The 14,547-nt window shown below is 42.1% G+C and overlaps 1 pseudogene across 1 annotated transcript; it reads right to left on the reverse strand.

Moving 5' to 3' along the window:
- Positions 1-1,279: 1,279 nt before the first annotated feature.
- Positions 1,280-3,104, reverse strand: LOC128571802 (serine/threonine-protein kinase Chk1-like; annotated as a pseudogene). The gene has a single exon (XR_008375979.1). The product of XR_008375979.1 is annotated as a serine/threonine-protein kinase Chk1-like (transcript).
- Positions 3,105-14,547: the final 11,443 nt, after the last annotated feature.

Raw genomic sequence — 14,547 nt, forward strand, 5'->3', positions numbered from 1 at the left:
TGATGTTTTTTCTGTGTTCTGGGTTGGATTATCCCACTTCTGACTGACACCGCTTTTTGGTTAGTGTGTCAACACCATTATTATGATATCAGCCACTGGGTATTTTACTGAGCAAGAAAAGAGGCCATCTTCTAAACAGTGCAAATTAGAACTTGTGCCTCTTCCACTTGACACCAGTGTTTCTGAAAACTGTAAAGGTGTCTTCAGATGATAGCTTTTCCCCAGCATCACCCAAAACAATGGAAACACTGAACAAAAGTGCCCAAAGTGGCCAAACATGGGCCAAAGCTCTCATAGCTGGGGAGAATTTTGAAAGTCAAAGCCAAAATTTTGCACACTGTGATGGGTCAGGGGAGGTGATACATTAGTACTTATTTGAATAATTATTTGACATATATTTGAACTTTTTCAAATCCTAAAATATGGAGGGTTAATTATGCTTTTCCACCACCTCCTCCATGTATGAAACCTGGTCTGTTCGAGATATTATAATATCTATTTTAAGACATCAATTAAAATATTAGCTCTATTTTATTTCCCACATTGAATGAAAAAGTCATGTCATTTGGACTTGGACCTCAGCAGACAGCACCCTATGATTACAAGTCTGTAAAAAAATAACCTTCCCTTGTTCTCCATGATATGTTCTTTGGACACCTTAAGTTCTTTGCTGGATCTGTGACATTTGAGAAGAGAGACCTCAGGGTACCTCCTGCCCTCTCTTTTTTTTTTTTCATTTTCAAAATAGAATTTATTTCAGTAGTAAAGAATTAAAATATGACTGTGAAAGTAGAAATATAGAAAAATATTTAAAATGTGCAACAGTAATTCTCAAAGTTAGTTAAGCACTAGAGTTTATGCTCAACTTCTACTTGAAACACAAACCAGCACTTTATATATTACTAACTACACTGGAAAAAACACAGACTGGCAATTTCAATTAATCATTATCATTCAAAACAGGTTTGTATAACTGATCAGGCCCTTGTGAAAATGTAAGTACAAATCTTGGGGATGCATTCTTTGAAGTTAGCCTCACTTGACAGACTCATAAATCTATCCCCCAAAGTCACAAAGTTAAGCCCTTACTAATCCATCCTTATGATCAGATCAACATGGAGGATATATATACTTTCTGGATTTAAAAAAATGAGATATTACATTGGTATACAAGCTGGTAAAGTCCCCTGAAACTCTATTTCCACCAGATGGGTTTCAAATCCAGTCACCGAACACAGACGAAGAACTATTGAATGAATTCTAGCCATCTTGTCCCCAAAGTTTTACTTACAATTAAAATACAGGTATTATTTGTATGTAGAACATACAAAAAGAATTAGAAGGTGTTTGGATAAAGAGGGTCGTGAACTCTTCAGGAACCATCGTTTGCAGTTTGCAGAATAAGATAATCTTCTCTAGGAAGAATAATGCCAACATAGCAGCACTATATTCACCAGGAATCCCCTAATGGATTAATCATGTGCCAGGAAGCCAGACCTTCTGACTGCTCACCACATCACTCAGCTTCCCTTTAATCTTCAGGAAGTGTCTCTTGAACTCCAAACCATCACCCTTAGAAAGCCGGAAGTCAACCAATATCTTCTCATCCATTTCTACCAAATTCACTTTGAAAATGAGTTTATTGTTTCTCCTATCAGTTGTTGATACAGTAACCTGATTCATACAACTCTTCTTCCATTGATAGCCCAACTTCTCACAAGTCTCTTTCAAGCACTGATAAGATCTGTCTGCATCCAATTTGGTAAAGAATCGTGTCATTCTTTTGACCAGGCGCTGCCAGGGGTTCTGTGAGGATCCTGGGGTGCCAAGTAACTGACTATTCAGAAGCATATGATCAGGACACGTGGGTTGGGAAAAACTGATTCCTTGCACTAGTTTATCAATATATGAGGGACTGGCATCCCATAAGGACAGACTTGTCCGTGGTTCTGGCTGGGAACTGGAGTACTTCACATTTTCTTCACTAGAACTATTAGATGGAGAGAAGTCCAAATTGGATTGAATGTGCTTGGAGAATCCACTGGGAGACTCTGACACACCACCTGAAGTGACTTGGGGCCTCTTTGCCCCTTTCTTGAGCGGTTTATTGTACCATCTATCTTTTTTGATATCTGGGATGGTAATTCTTGCTGATGGATTCTCAACTAGGATTTTATGCAGCAGAGCTAGAGGAGCAGAATCGATTTTTTCCCAAGGGTTGAGGTATGTTTTTTTTTCTTTCCAATCAGAATATTCCTGACAACTATCACTGGGCTGGTCCCATGGCAATTCTCCAGCCAGCATTGCAGTAAGCACTATTCCACAGGACCAAACATCAAATGGTTCTGCATGAAATTCTTTTCTCTTCAGAAGTTCTGGAGCAACATAAGGTAAAGTACCACACATCTTGTTCAACAAACGTTCCCGATTATTATGTCAAAACACTGTTGCCAACCCAAAGTCAGAGATTTTGAGGTTATCCCTTTCATCCAATAGGAGATTTTCTGGTTTAATATCCCTGTGAGTTATTCCAATACCATGTAGATAAACCACCCCTGCCATGAGTTGATGGAAGAATCTCTGAGCATCCTGTTCAGGCATGCCTATGTCTGGTGCTATTCTGTCAAAAAGCTCTCCCCACTACAGTACTCCGGAAACAGATACTGGATATTGCCTTCTCGCCTATGACCCTAGAATTTCACCACGTTCTCATGATTTAGCATTTTATTGATACAGATCTCTTTTTTAATATTTTCTGGACAGTCTATGGCACGCTTCATATCTACAATCTTCACTGCAACTGCTTCTTCAGTTATTCTATTCACAGCAAGTTGAACTTCTCCATAGGCACCTTCTCCCAGGGTTTGCACCAAGTCCCAGTCCTCCACAAAGGGCACTGCCATGACTCCTCCCCGCACCGCGGCTGTAAAAGGAAGGAATCCGGGAAAACTGAAGGATGAGTGCAAAATCATCTGTAAAGCCACTGAGCCCTGCCATTTGCACGACTCCTACTACAAATAACAGCCCCGCCCAGCTCATCCATACAGGTCTTTAAAGCAAAAGCAAGTATTCACAACTTAGCCATTTTCTCGAGTAAATCACAATCCCTATCCCCACGCACACCGAAGACTGAAACTCTACCCTCATGAAGGAATTTAATAGCGTGGTGAGGAGTTGGGGAACAAATGGTTTCTAGGGAACAATGGGGCAGGGGTGGGTGAGGGTGTAGGGAAGAGAGTAAGGAGGTATAGGCTGGGGGGGAGGGGCTTTTTTTTTTTTTTTTTTTGTGGTTTTTGGCCAGGGCTGGGTTTGAACCCGCCACCTCCAGCATATAGGACCGGCGCCCTACTCCTTGAGCCACAGGCACCGCCCCTCCTGCCCTCTCTTTAAGCAGAGCATTGCATAAGTCCTTTAGCAGCATCTGAACTAAAGCTCTGTTGAAATAATTGCTGAGTAGTTTTAATTTGTGGAAAGGAAATGTTATTTGGAAAAATAAAGTTCTCAGTGCTCTGCAATGTTTTTACACTGTGGTAGGGCTCAGAGTGCTGGGGAAAGCACTTTGAGCTCAGAAGCCCAGCCCTGTTATTAGTAATTCATTTGCTTTAGCACATACAGGAGATAATGCATTCCTTGGCTCTTCAGTCCAGGTGGGCAGCTCTGCCAGTGATGGTTTGGAAGCACTTCTGAGCTGAGTGTCATGTGGCCTGCTCAGGGTGGCAAGAAGGCCACCCTCTTGCTGGAGTTGCAAGGGCAGCTGGGATGGTGCTTCTTCTCTCTGGTTAAAGCACATTTCCAGGTTTAGCTGACGATAATGAAATCTGCAGCCTGGATGCTCTGAATGCCTATGGGAATGCTCAAAGATGCCTAGTGAGTATTATTTGGTGCAACAGTGCATTTTCATTTTATTTTATTTTATTTCATTATTAAATCATAGCTGTGTGCGTTAATGCAATCATGGGGCACCATACACTGGTTTTATAGACCATTCGACATATTTTCATCACACTGGTTAACATAGCCTTCCTGGCATTTTCTTAGTTATTGTGTTAAGACATTTATTTCTACATTTACTAAGTTTCACATGTGCATTTTTTTTTTTTTGTAGAGACAGAGTCTCCCTTTATGGCCCTCGGTAGAGTGCCGTGGCCTCACACAGCTCACAGCAACCTGCAACTCCTGGGCTTAAGCAATTCTCTTGCCTCAGCCTCCCGAGTAGCTGGGACTACAGGCGTCACATGTGCATTTTCATTTTCAAAGTAAGACTCTTTTGAGCTCAGTTCTCACATAACCTAATAGTCACATGGCATCAGGGCCAGGGGGTGGGTGAGGCATAAGGGTCACAGGTTACAATCTAGAGTAGGTTCCTGTGCGTTCTCAGCATATTCTGTGCCAGACTATGAAAACGAACACTCTAAAGTAGGAGATGTGACGTGTAGTGAAGGCCCATGTAAACTCATCAAATAATCTGACAATTATCAGCGTTTATTCAATGTCTCCTCAATTGTCAGCGGTAATGGAGAAGAGACAGGAAAACTCGCCTAACTTGAACACATAGGTATCTAACAGATACATCTTATTAATTGATGTTTATACAAATCAGTGAATGATAAAAAAAAATTCCCTCACTATATTTTTCAGACCAGGATTGTGCAAGATGACGTCCTCCCACGGTTGCTGTGGGCACCGTCTTTAAGTATTTTGCTCAGGCCTTTACTGAAACAAGCTTATGTTTCTAAGTACAGGGCACACCAATTGATGCTACAAAAAGTGGCCAGGACATGAGCTGTGTGAGAAGAGGAACTGAGTTTGAGATTCTTTCTCCGGTGTTTACTGCACAAAGTCCTCACAGCCTGATCTGCTGATGCCCAGATAGCCCTTCCCACCACAGTACTCCTCAAATCGCCTCCTTGACAATACCCGGGGCAGAGGAAGCTGGTTTTCCACCCACGCAGAAAACAGCTTTACTGTAGCACTTTGATTCCAAGATAGGAAAAAGTCTCTCATTCATTCCTTTTAGTTCTCCTAACAGGCAAGTAAAAGATGTGATGTCACACATCACATTTGTCAAGATACCCTTTTCTTGGTCAATGATCAGTGGATCTATTTGGGAACAGCACTGTACCCAGCAGTCCCCGAAGGACAGGTTCAAAGTCATGCTCATCTAGTTTTAGACAATATCTAGCCAGTGGAAAGGAGGGAAGAGTGCCCAGAATCTTGACAAATCAACTCAGAATCCTCAGGACTTCCTCTGGCCTCCCTGATATCTCTCTCTGTGGCCTCCTCCTGCACCCATGCTCTGCACCTCCTCTCTCATTATTCTGTAATGGTTCATGAGTGTTTGTCTTCTTTCAGGAATGGAATATAGTCAGGCCTCCTGGAAGAGTTGACATTGGGCTGATACCTCAATGGTGAATGTCACCAGTTGAGATCCTTAGGAAACACTCTGGGGGGAGACCAGCATGCAGGAGCTCTCTTACAGAGGGCTCCTGGGGTCACACTAATGGAATGAAGAGGAAGAAAGCAGCACTGGGCAAGGGGAGAAGGTTAGCCAAGTGTAGTACCAGGGAAACCCTCAGCCAAGTCCACAAGGAATGCTGGAGCTGAGATGGCTTTTCAGAATTGCTCTGAGAAGGAACAAGGGAACAGGCATATGCTCCTAAGATAATCAGTCATTGGATGTGGGCTATCCTTAAAAGGAAGCATGATCTTGGGAGAGGCCTCTCTCTTTGGCAGAGGCAACTCCCCAAAGGGACTAACAGCTGAGGGCAATCTACTGGCAATACTTTCAGCATCGAGGGGAACAAGTCCTGCTCTTCAGAAGAGGGGTTTGTGATAACTGTGGCATAGCATCTGCAACAATAAAATACAAATATACAGAGGAAGAGCATTTCAGGCAGAGGAAAGAGCAAATGCAAAAGCCCAATGTCAAGGTTGAGATAAGTTTTCTTTTACTCTCTGAAGGTTCGGTCTCTGGAAGAAACTTGACAACAGACAGATTAACAGGAGACATGGCATATGAATTTATTAACATGAAAATGCACATGAATCACACAAAATATGAAACTCAAAGATCCAGATAGTTGAGGCTTAAGCCCCCTCTTCATAGGGAAGAAGGAAATAGGGTGCATAGGCAGTTTTAGAGGACTAAAAATCATTTATTCATCCTCCAAACAGACAATACCCTGGGCCATAGTTCATCTGGGTGTGGTGTCTTGTCTTTCTTCATGCAAAGATATCTTATTGATGAGCTATCTGGGTAGGAACTCACAATTGAACAACTTCTGGAAGATGTGGCCTTTAGGCAGACAGGGGAACTTCAGAGAGCCCTCCCCTGCACTCAGTTTGAAGTCCAAAGCAGCACATTTGGGGGCATCATTTTCTGAGCCCCAACACCTACAATAAGCGTTAGCTTGGTGTATGTAAGCAACGGGAAGGAGGAATACAAATCTATTAACAGGAACGTCATAAAAGACAGGAAGTGAGGGCTGGTTTTGCAGTGGCTCACACCTATAATCCCAACATCTTCAGAGGCTGAGGCAGGATAATCCCTTGAGGCTGGGAGTTTGAGATCAGCTAAAGCAACATAGTAAAACAGACCTCATCTCTACAAAAAAATAAAATATTAGCCAGGTGCAGGGGCATGCACCTGTAGTCCCAGGTTACCACTGCACTCCAGCCTAGGCGATAGAGTAAGACCCTGTCTCAAGAAAAGGGGTGAGGATGTGGAGAGCAGGCAGGAACTCATATTAGGAATTCAGTATTTACCCATTTTAGCCAAGGAGCTCTGGGAAACCTTATGAAGGTTTTAAACAGGGGAATACCAGGATTGGTTTATATTTTCAAAGACTGCCCTGGCTGCTGGCTGTGAGTGGGCTGTTGGGGTCAGGGCACCACAGAGGAACGGTAAGGCATGGAGGCAGCGGTCAGGTATGAGCCATAGCAATGTGGGTCAGGGGTATGGCGGGGACGCTGATGGGGGGTGGCCACATTTAGGACTCATCTTGGGGCTGGATAGGCCGGGCTGATAGGTTGAACATAGGATAGAAGGAGGAAAGAGAGCTAAAGATGATGCCTGGGTTTGTAGCCCGCCCAGCTGCAGAGATGATTCCATCGTTAGCTAACACAGGGAAGGCTGAGAAAGGAGTGGTCTGGGCATTGGCGTGTGGGAGTAGAGGAGAAGAGAAGGCAAAGAGGAGCTGAGGATTGTCTCGGACATGGTAAGCTTGAGATTTCTAACTCAGTTTTGATTCCCAGAAACAAATTCTGAGACCAGAGTTTAAATGCAATAGTTTAGTTGGGAGACCACCTAAGGAAATACAGGCTGGGAGGTGGGGAATAAAGACAGGGAAGAGGAGGCATCAGTGTGAGGATAGCTGGAGCTTAGTACCACTGGGGAACTCTGGAAAGCAGCACAGAGCATGTACTTTAAAGTGTGCCCCTAAAAGATAAGGGTGCCAGGGTGTTTGTCAGTGATTCACATCAGTGTTCTCAGCACTTCTGTCAGCTGGAGACAGGAGCACAGTGGGCTCTGCCAGGCAGGGGAGGGCCTCAGGCAGAGAGGCAGGTGCTGGTGACCAGAAATCAGGCTGCCCAGTACTGGTTTGGCAAGGGCTAAAGGTATACTGGAAGACGAGAAGGGTTCCAGAGTCAAGGTCTAGTTAGGACAGCAGACAGCATGAGGAGAGGTGCTAGTAGAATCCAAGGAGGCCAAGTGCAGGGCCAATATCAGTTCAGTTGAGAGTCACAGTGGCACAGCGAGGTAGTGGCTGGACCAGAGTGATGCCCAGGGGCCGAGCTTACTTGCACTGCACAGCTTTTGAAGGCTGCAGTCAATGTCAGTAATAGGTATCTCCACTCCCAGAATCTCCAATAGATTGATTGACATTGAGCGTATAATCAAAGCATGTCGGTTGCTTCTGTGGAGAACTTGCCTAAAGACCTTTCAGGTGACTTTTCAACCTTATCTGCCATGCTATAAAAATCTGCATTTACAAATGCAGATACCAAAGCACAAGAACGACAGTGTTTTCCTTGGATTCTGAAACTTTGCTAGCTCCCCTCACTAAAGAACACTGCCTAAAAACAGTTCATCTGAGGAACTTTTTCCACTAAGGGGGCGTGACTACTTTATTAATATTCATGAAAAAATGATTTTTAAGATAATAAGCATGTCAAAACATCTCAAACCCGAAGGCCACATTTTTCAGAGTTTATTTTCTTCCTATATCATGCTTCAATGCAGCATCATTTTTTTTCTATGACAGCCCTGCATAAGTTCCCCCAGACAATGGTAATTACTCTATTACTTAATTGAGGTCCTAATTAATTAGGATCTATTGTCAAATGTAATTGTCTATTTATTTTAAATGGGCTCTCTTCTCTTCATTAAAACTATAAATAAATGGAAATATTGGAATTTTCCCTTAAGAACAGTTAAACTTAACTTTTCTTTTCTTTTTTTTTTTTTTTTGTGGTTTTTGGCCAGGGCTGGGCTTGAACCCGCCACCTCTGGCATTAAACTTAACTTTTCAATTCTTTTCCCATCCTACCTTTTTGAACTGGTAACTACTTTTGAGGCATGATTTTTTTAACCATAAAAAGGGGAAATTTTGCTATTTAAATATAAATAATCTCTGATTTGGGAGATGCTGCTCAAGCAGCTTCATGACATCCTGGGATCACTGCTCCTGCCCCATTGGTTCCAATTCTACAAACTGTGTCCTTCCTGAGTGTTTGGCTTAAGGATTTATAATCTTGCCCAAATTGACTCCTTGCTTTTAGTTCTCCTAGTCAGGGATTCTTAACCCAATGCGCACACACCCTAAGAACTTACAGAATGGCTCTCAAAATTCCATGGACCATTGAAATTACAGAAAATTTGATGTGGTTCTGCATCTGGGTCTTTGCAGGGTAAAGATCTTCCTACAGCTTCTCAAAGGAAGAGTCACCTAAAATCAAACTAAAAAACACTGTGGGTTTTTTTTTTAATCCTCATTTTAAAAAAGGATTTGTACAAATCATTTTTCTTTGTTCATCTTTTTCCCCTTGAAGCCAGCTCTTCAGGGCCTGGGCCAGGCTGCTTCTCTTTATTGATATTCAGATAATCACCCTGAAATATCCTCCACTAACCTTCCTTTTGTGCTCACGCTCGATAGCTCACATTTATACTCCAAACTCATGTCATGAGCAAAAGATTCCTCACCACCAATTCTTTTTTCTTTTCTTTTCTTTTTTTTTTTTAATTAGATCATAGCTGTGTACATTAATGCAATCATGGGGCACCACACACTGGTTTTATAGACCGTTTGACACATTTTCATCACACTGGTTAACATAGCCTTCCTGGCATTTTCTTAGTTATTGTGTTAAGACATTTATATTCTGGGGTGGCGCCTGTAGCTCAGTGAGTAGGGCACCGGCCCCATATGCTGAGGGTGGCCGGTTCAAGCCCAGCCCCGGCCAAACTGCAACAAAAAAATAGCCGGGCGTTGTTTTTGTGAAACAAAAAAATAGCCGGGCGTTGTAGGATGTGAAAAGGACTGTCCCCTTCTGCCTGTCATTCTGATTGCCTGTTGTGGCGGGTGCCTGTAGTCCCCAGCTGCTTGGGAGGCTGAGGCAAGAGAATCGTGTAAGCCCAAGAGTTAAAGGTTGCTGTGAGCTGCGTGATGTCATGGCACTCTACCCGAGAGCAGTATAGTGAGACTCAGTCTCTACAAAAAAAAAAAAAAGACATTTACATTCTACATTTACTAAGTTTCACATATACCCTTCTAAGTTGCACCGCAGGTGTAATCCCACCAATCACCCTCCCTCTGCCCACCTCCCCCCTCCCTCCCCTCCCTTTTCCCCTTCCCCCTATTCTTAGGTTATAACTGGGTTATAGCTTTCATGTGAAAGCCATAAATTAGTTTCATCTCACCGCCAATTCTTAAGGTGTTTTTTTTCCCCCCTAGAATGGAGATTACTAAGATTTATAATTTGTCCTCCTTTCTTAATAAATTGAAACCATGGGTCCTGCTCACATAAGGACATTCCAGAGAGTTAATTATGCTAGGAAACAGGAAACCTTGGGGGCAATCAGAATGACAGGCAGAAGGGGACAGTCCTTTTCACATCATACCTAAGACTGCCACTCCTGCTGTTTGATGTCACACTCGTGGACCTGTGGTCAGGTTTGTGACACCTTGGTGTCTGCTCACCAGCTCACATGCCAACTGTATTAGCACATGCATGCTAATTAGTTATCAGAGTGTCTGCCTCCCTGAAGGGGCAGGGTAATAATCTCCCAGACTTTGTCTTCTAAACTCTTCTCCTGACCCACAAAAGAAAAATTGGATGTCACTGTTGTAGGTGTTGCCTTTTTAGAACATGATCTGCAGATAGGTCTATGGTTGACCAAGAGGAGCCATGCAAGAAGCTCGGCCATTTTGCCAAAGGCAGTGGGAAACCAATAGAAGTTTTAAGTTGAAAAGAGTAATGATCGGATCTGCATTTGAGAAGTGCATACTTCATTTTTGGAGAATAAATTAAAGAGGCATAAGATTTGGAAGCAAAGAAACCAGTCAGAAGGCTGTATTTCAGGCTAGAAAAGTGGTGCTCTGTAGGTTTGGAGAGAATGGGTTAGGAGGCAGGGACAGACTGACTCATTGGGGAGGGGGGAAGGAAGGAGTCAAAGAAGACGACTTTGCTTTTGGATTGGGTCAAGGTGGATGGTGGCATCGGTATTTGAAATGGGAAACATAGAGAATGAGCAGTTTATTTACAGGGGAAGGAGGAGATGTGAGGAATTCAACCTTAGACATGTGAATTTTGAGGTGCCTATAAACCATCCAAGAAAACATGCGCTACGGACAATTGGAGACAGCTAGGGGAGAGGCCTGGTCCATCGCTATCAGTGTGTAGACAGTAATTGAAGCTTGTGAGTGAAGATTACCCAGGGACGGAAGATGATGAAGAATAGGGTCCAAGACAGTTACTAAGGAGGACCAATATCTCAGACATAGATGAACAAAGAGGATACTAAAAAGAACTCACCAGGGGAAAATCAGGGGTGTGTGTTGTCACATAGGCGAGCATGAGGACATTAGGCTAAGTGAATAAGACAGTCTCAAAAGGACAAATAGTGTATGAGTCCACTCGCAGGAGGTGCCTACAGTGGCCAGGTTCATAGAAACAGAAAGTAGAGTGGTGGCTACCAGGGGCTGGGAGGGGGAGAACTGGGGACTTAGTGTTTAATGGGCAGAGTTTTAGTTTTGCAAGATGTAAAGAGTTCTAGAGATAGATGGTAGCAATAGCCACACAACAATGTACTCTTAAAAATGGTTAAGGGGTTGATACATTTCATGGTTTGTGCATTTTAACACCATTTTTTTTTTTATAAAAAGTGTGCTATCATGGGAGCCAAGAGAACAGAGAGGGAAAATGTAGCCAATAGGCACGCTTGCCAAAAGGCCGAGCATGATTATAACTGAGACATCTTTATTTAATTTAGTAAGGTGGTGAACACAGATATTCTATTAAAAAGGAGTTTCATGGGTGTGATAGGGACAGGAGGCAGTTTTCTGTGGATTAAAGAGCAGAGGGCTTCCAGTCAAGACTGCTTTGTAGGGTTAGGGCTCTAAAGCTTCCCTCTGTGCTGCGGTATAACACTAACCAATATAACCTTAAAACATATAAAACTATAAAAACAAATGAAAATACAAAAATAGGCCACTAAAAATAATGCAAACACAATTGCTGCAATAAAACCAAGCCACAAAGGGCTTGGTGACTGATCTTAAACCTTCTCAAAGTCAGAGCAGTATTTCCCAGTTGCAAGATCTGAGTGTGGACTGGGCCAGTGGTGTAGGCAATTGTGAAAATAGGGAGTGAGGAGAAAATGAGAAAGAGAGAGAAATATAAGCCAAAATTCCACTGTGAATGAGCCAAAATTCCAAAATACGTGCAAACGTTTTAAGAAAGGCGTCTAATAAAATCAAGTCAAAGATAAATTTGCTCTGGACAATTGCAGTAATAAAACATTATTAAACATTTTTAAGTAATGAAAAAGTCTACAGAATGATAAATGAAGGACTCACTTACCTAGTAGAAATTTTAGCAGAAAATAACAGCAACCAGTGAAAGACGTACCAAAGAAGAAATAACAAGGAGGTAATATTTGAAGAGATTTGGGCCGAGAGTGTTCCATCCCTGCAAGTAAGTTCTTAGATCAAAGGTATTCTCCCCATGCCAGCAGATGAAATCAAAACAAAACCACACCTAGGAATAACATAATGAAACAGCAGAATAAAGATTCCAGAGAGATAATTTTAGAAGCTACTAGAGAGAAAAAGTAGTCAGATTACCTAAAAGGAATAATAAGAAAACAAGCCCCAGGCTTCTCATCAGCATAACAGAAGCTAGGAGACCACTGGGTAGTATCTCCTGAAGTCAAGGGTAATGTAAATATTTTCCAAGTTATTATTCAAGGGTACAGGCAAAATTAAGCCATCAAGAATTTACTACCCACCAATGTTCCCTATTAAAGAATACACCTCAGTAAGGAATACTGTGAGCCCAGTAGAACTGTAAGGGATGGCAACAAACATTTATTGTCACAGTAATCAATAAAATACTTCGGGCTCGGCACCTGTACCACAGTGGTTACAGTGGCAGGCACATACACCAACTGGCAGGTTCGAACGCAGCCCAGGCCAGCTAAACAACAATGACAACTGCAACAAAAAATAGCTGCGCATTGTGGCAGGAGCCTGCAGTCCCAGCTATGTGGGAGGCCAAGACAAGAGAATCACTTAAGCCCAAGAGTTTGAGGTTGCTGTGAGCTGTGACATCACAGCACTCTACCCAGGGCAACAGCTTGAGACTCGCAAAAAAAAAAAAAAATAATAAGATATTGGCTCTATGAAGCAAGATCAGGGATGCTAAAAATAAGGAACACTTTGAAAACAAAAGAGCTATTGAAAATAAAAAATTTAATTAAAAAAATACAACCAGAGAATTAAAGAATGTTTTTTTTTATTATTATTAAATCATAGCTGTGTACATTAATGCGATCATGGGGCACCATACACTGGTTTTATAGACCATTTGACATATTTTCATCACACTGGTTAACATAGCCTTCCTGGCATTTTCTTAGTTATTATGTTAAGACATTTATATTCTACATTTACTAAGTTTTACATGTACCCTTGTAAGATGCACCGTAGGTGTATAAAGAATGTTTTAAAAAGATCATTTTCTGGAAATCAAAACAAAAGGACAAACATTAAAAATAAGAAGAAAAGATAACAAAATAGAGGATCTGTTTAAGAGATCCAACATCTGTACTGTACCAGGTCTTCTTTGGGGGTTTTTTTTGTGTGTTTCGTTCTTTCTTTCTTTCTTTTTGAGAAAGAGTCTCACTCTGTCACCATGGGTAGAGTGCTTGACATCATCATACCTCACAGCAACCTCAAACTTGGGCTCAAGTCAGTGGGGTAGGGTGCCGGCCACATACACAAGGAGGCTGGTGGGTTCGAACCCGGCCTGGGCCAGCTAAAATCAACAATGACAACTGCAACAAAAAAATAGCCGGGCGCTATGGCTGGTGCCTGTAGTCCCAGCTACTTGGGAGGCTGAGGCAAGAGAATCACTTAAGCCCAAGAGTTTGAGATTGCTGTGGGCTGTGACGCCATAGCACTCTACCAAGGGCGACATAGTGCGACTTTGCCTCCAAAAAAAAGAATCTCCAATTCAATGTTTAAGTGCCGAAAGAAAGAATAACAGCAGGGCAAATACTTAGGGCTCAATGAAATGGTAAGTACTAGCTGGTGCAAAACAGTGGACATCAGTGTGTATGTGTGTGTGTATATATTTATGCACACACACACACACACACGTATAACTCTTCTCAACCAAGGCATTCCAAACAAATGGGTAACTCACATCAACAGGATTGACATTAAAATATACACAAGAAATGTCAATATGTTCTTTAGGAATTTAAGAACTCAAGACTATCCAAATTTGAATCCAGGTCTTTCAAAAGAGAGAAGCTTGTACTAAACGACTGTGCTACATTTCTGCTGCAGTAATTTCTTTTGAACGATTATGCCTAGACTGTCCTTGGCTTCCTCCAGCAAAATGTACGGGGTCCACACTGGAAAGGATGCCAGCCGGTTAAAGGTTTAAAAATGCTTGGTTTTTATTTTCTTGCTCTGAGAGCATGTATAGAAAAAAATGAGACCAGAGAAAATAAGTATTCTGGGTCTCTTGTGCTTTTAAAAAGAAAAAAAAAGTACCCACTAATTTCCTCAAATACAGCGGGCTTAGTGGTCCTTTATCTTGAAAAGATCCTAAGAACAGTTTTTAAAGTAGGAAGGAGAAGGACAAAAACATTCAATACCCTTTTCCGGAATTTAAATAGAGGGAAGTAGACATTCTGCTACCCAGTAATTACAGCAACAGTTCAAATGTGATCGAGGGAAACGTAGAATGAAGGTGTTCTCCACACAGCTATGAGTCAGCAAAATCACTAAACCCATACGATTACATTTTGGAAGAAAA

The sequence above is a fragment of the Nycticebus coucang genome, chromosome 19 (genome assembly GCF_027406575.1).
Source record: "Nycticebus coucang isolate mNycCou1 chromosome 19, mNycCou1.pri, whole genome shotgun sequence".
Classification (NCBI taxonomy): Eukaryota; Metazoa; Chordata; class Mammalia; order Primates; family Lorisidae; genus Nycticebus; species Nycticebus coucang.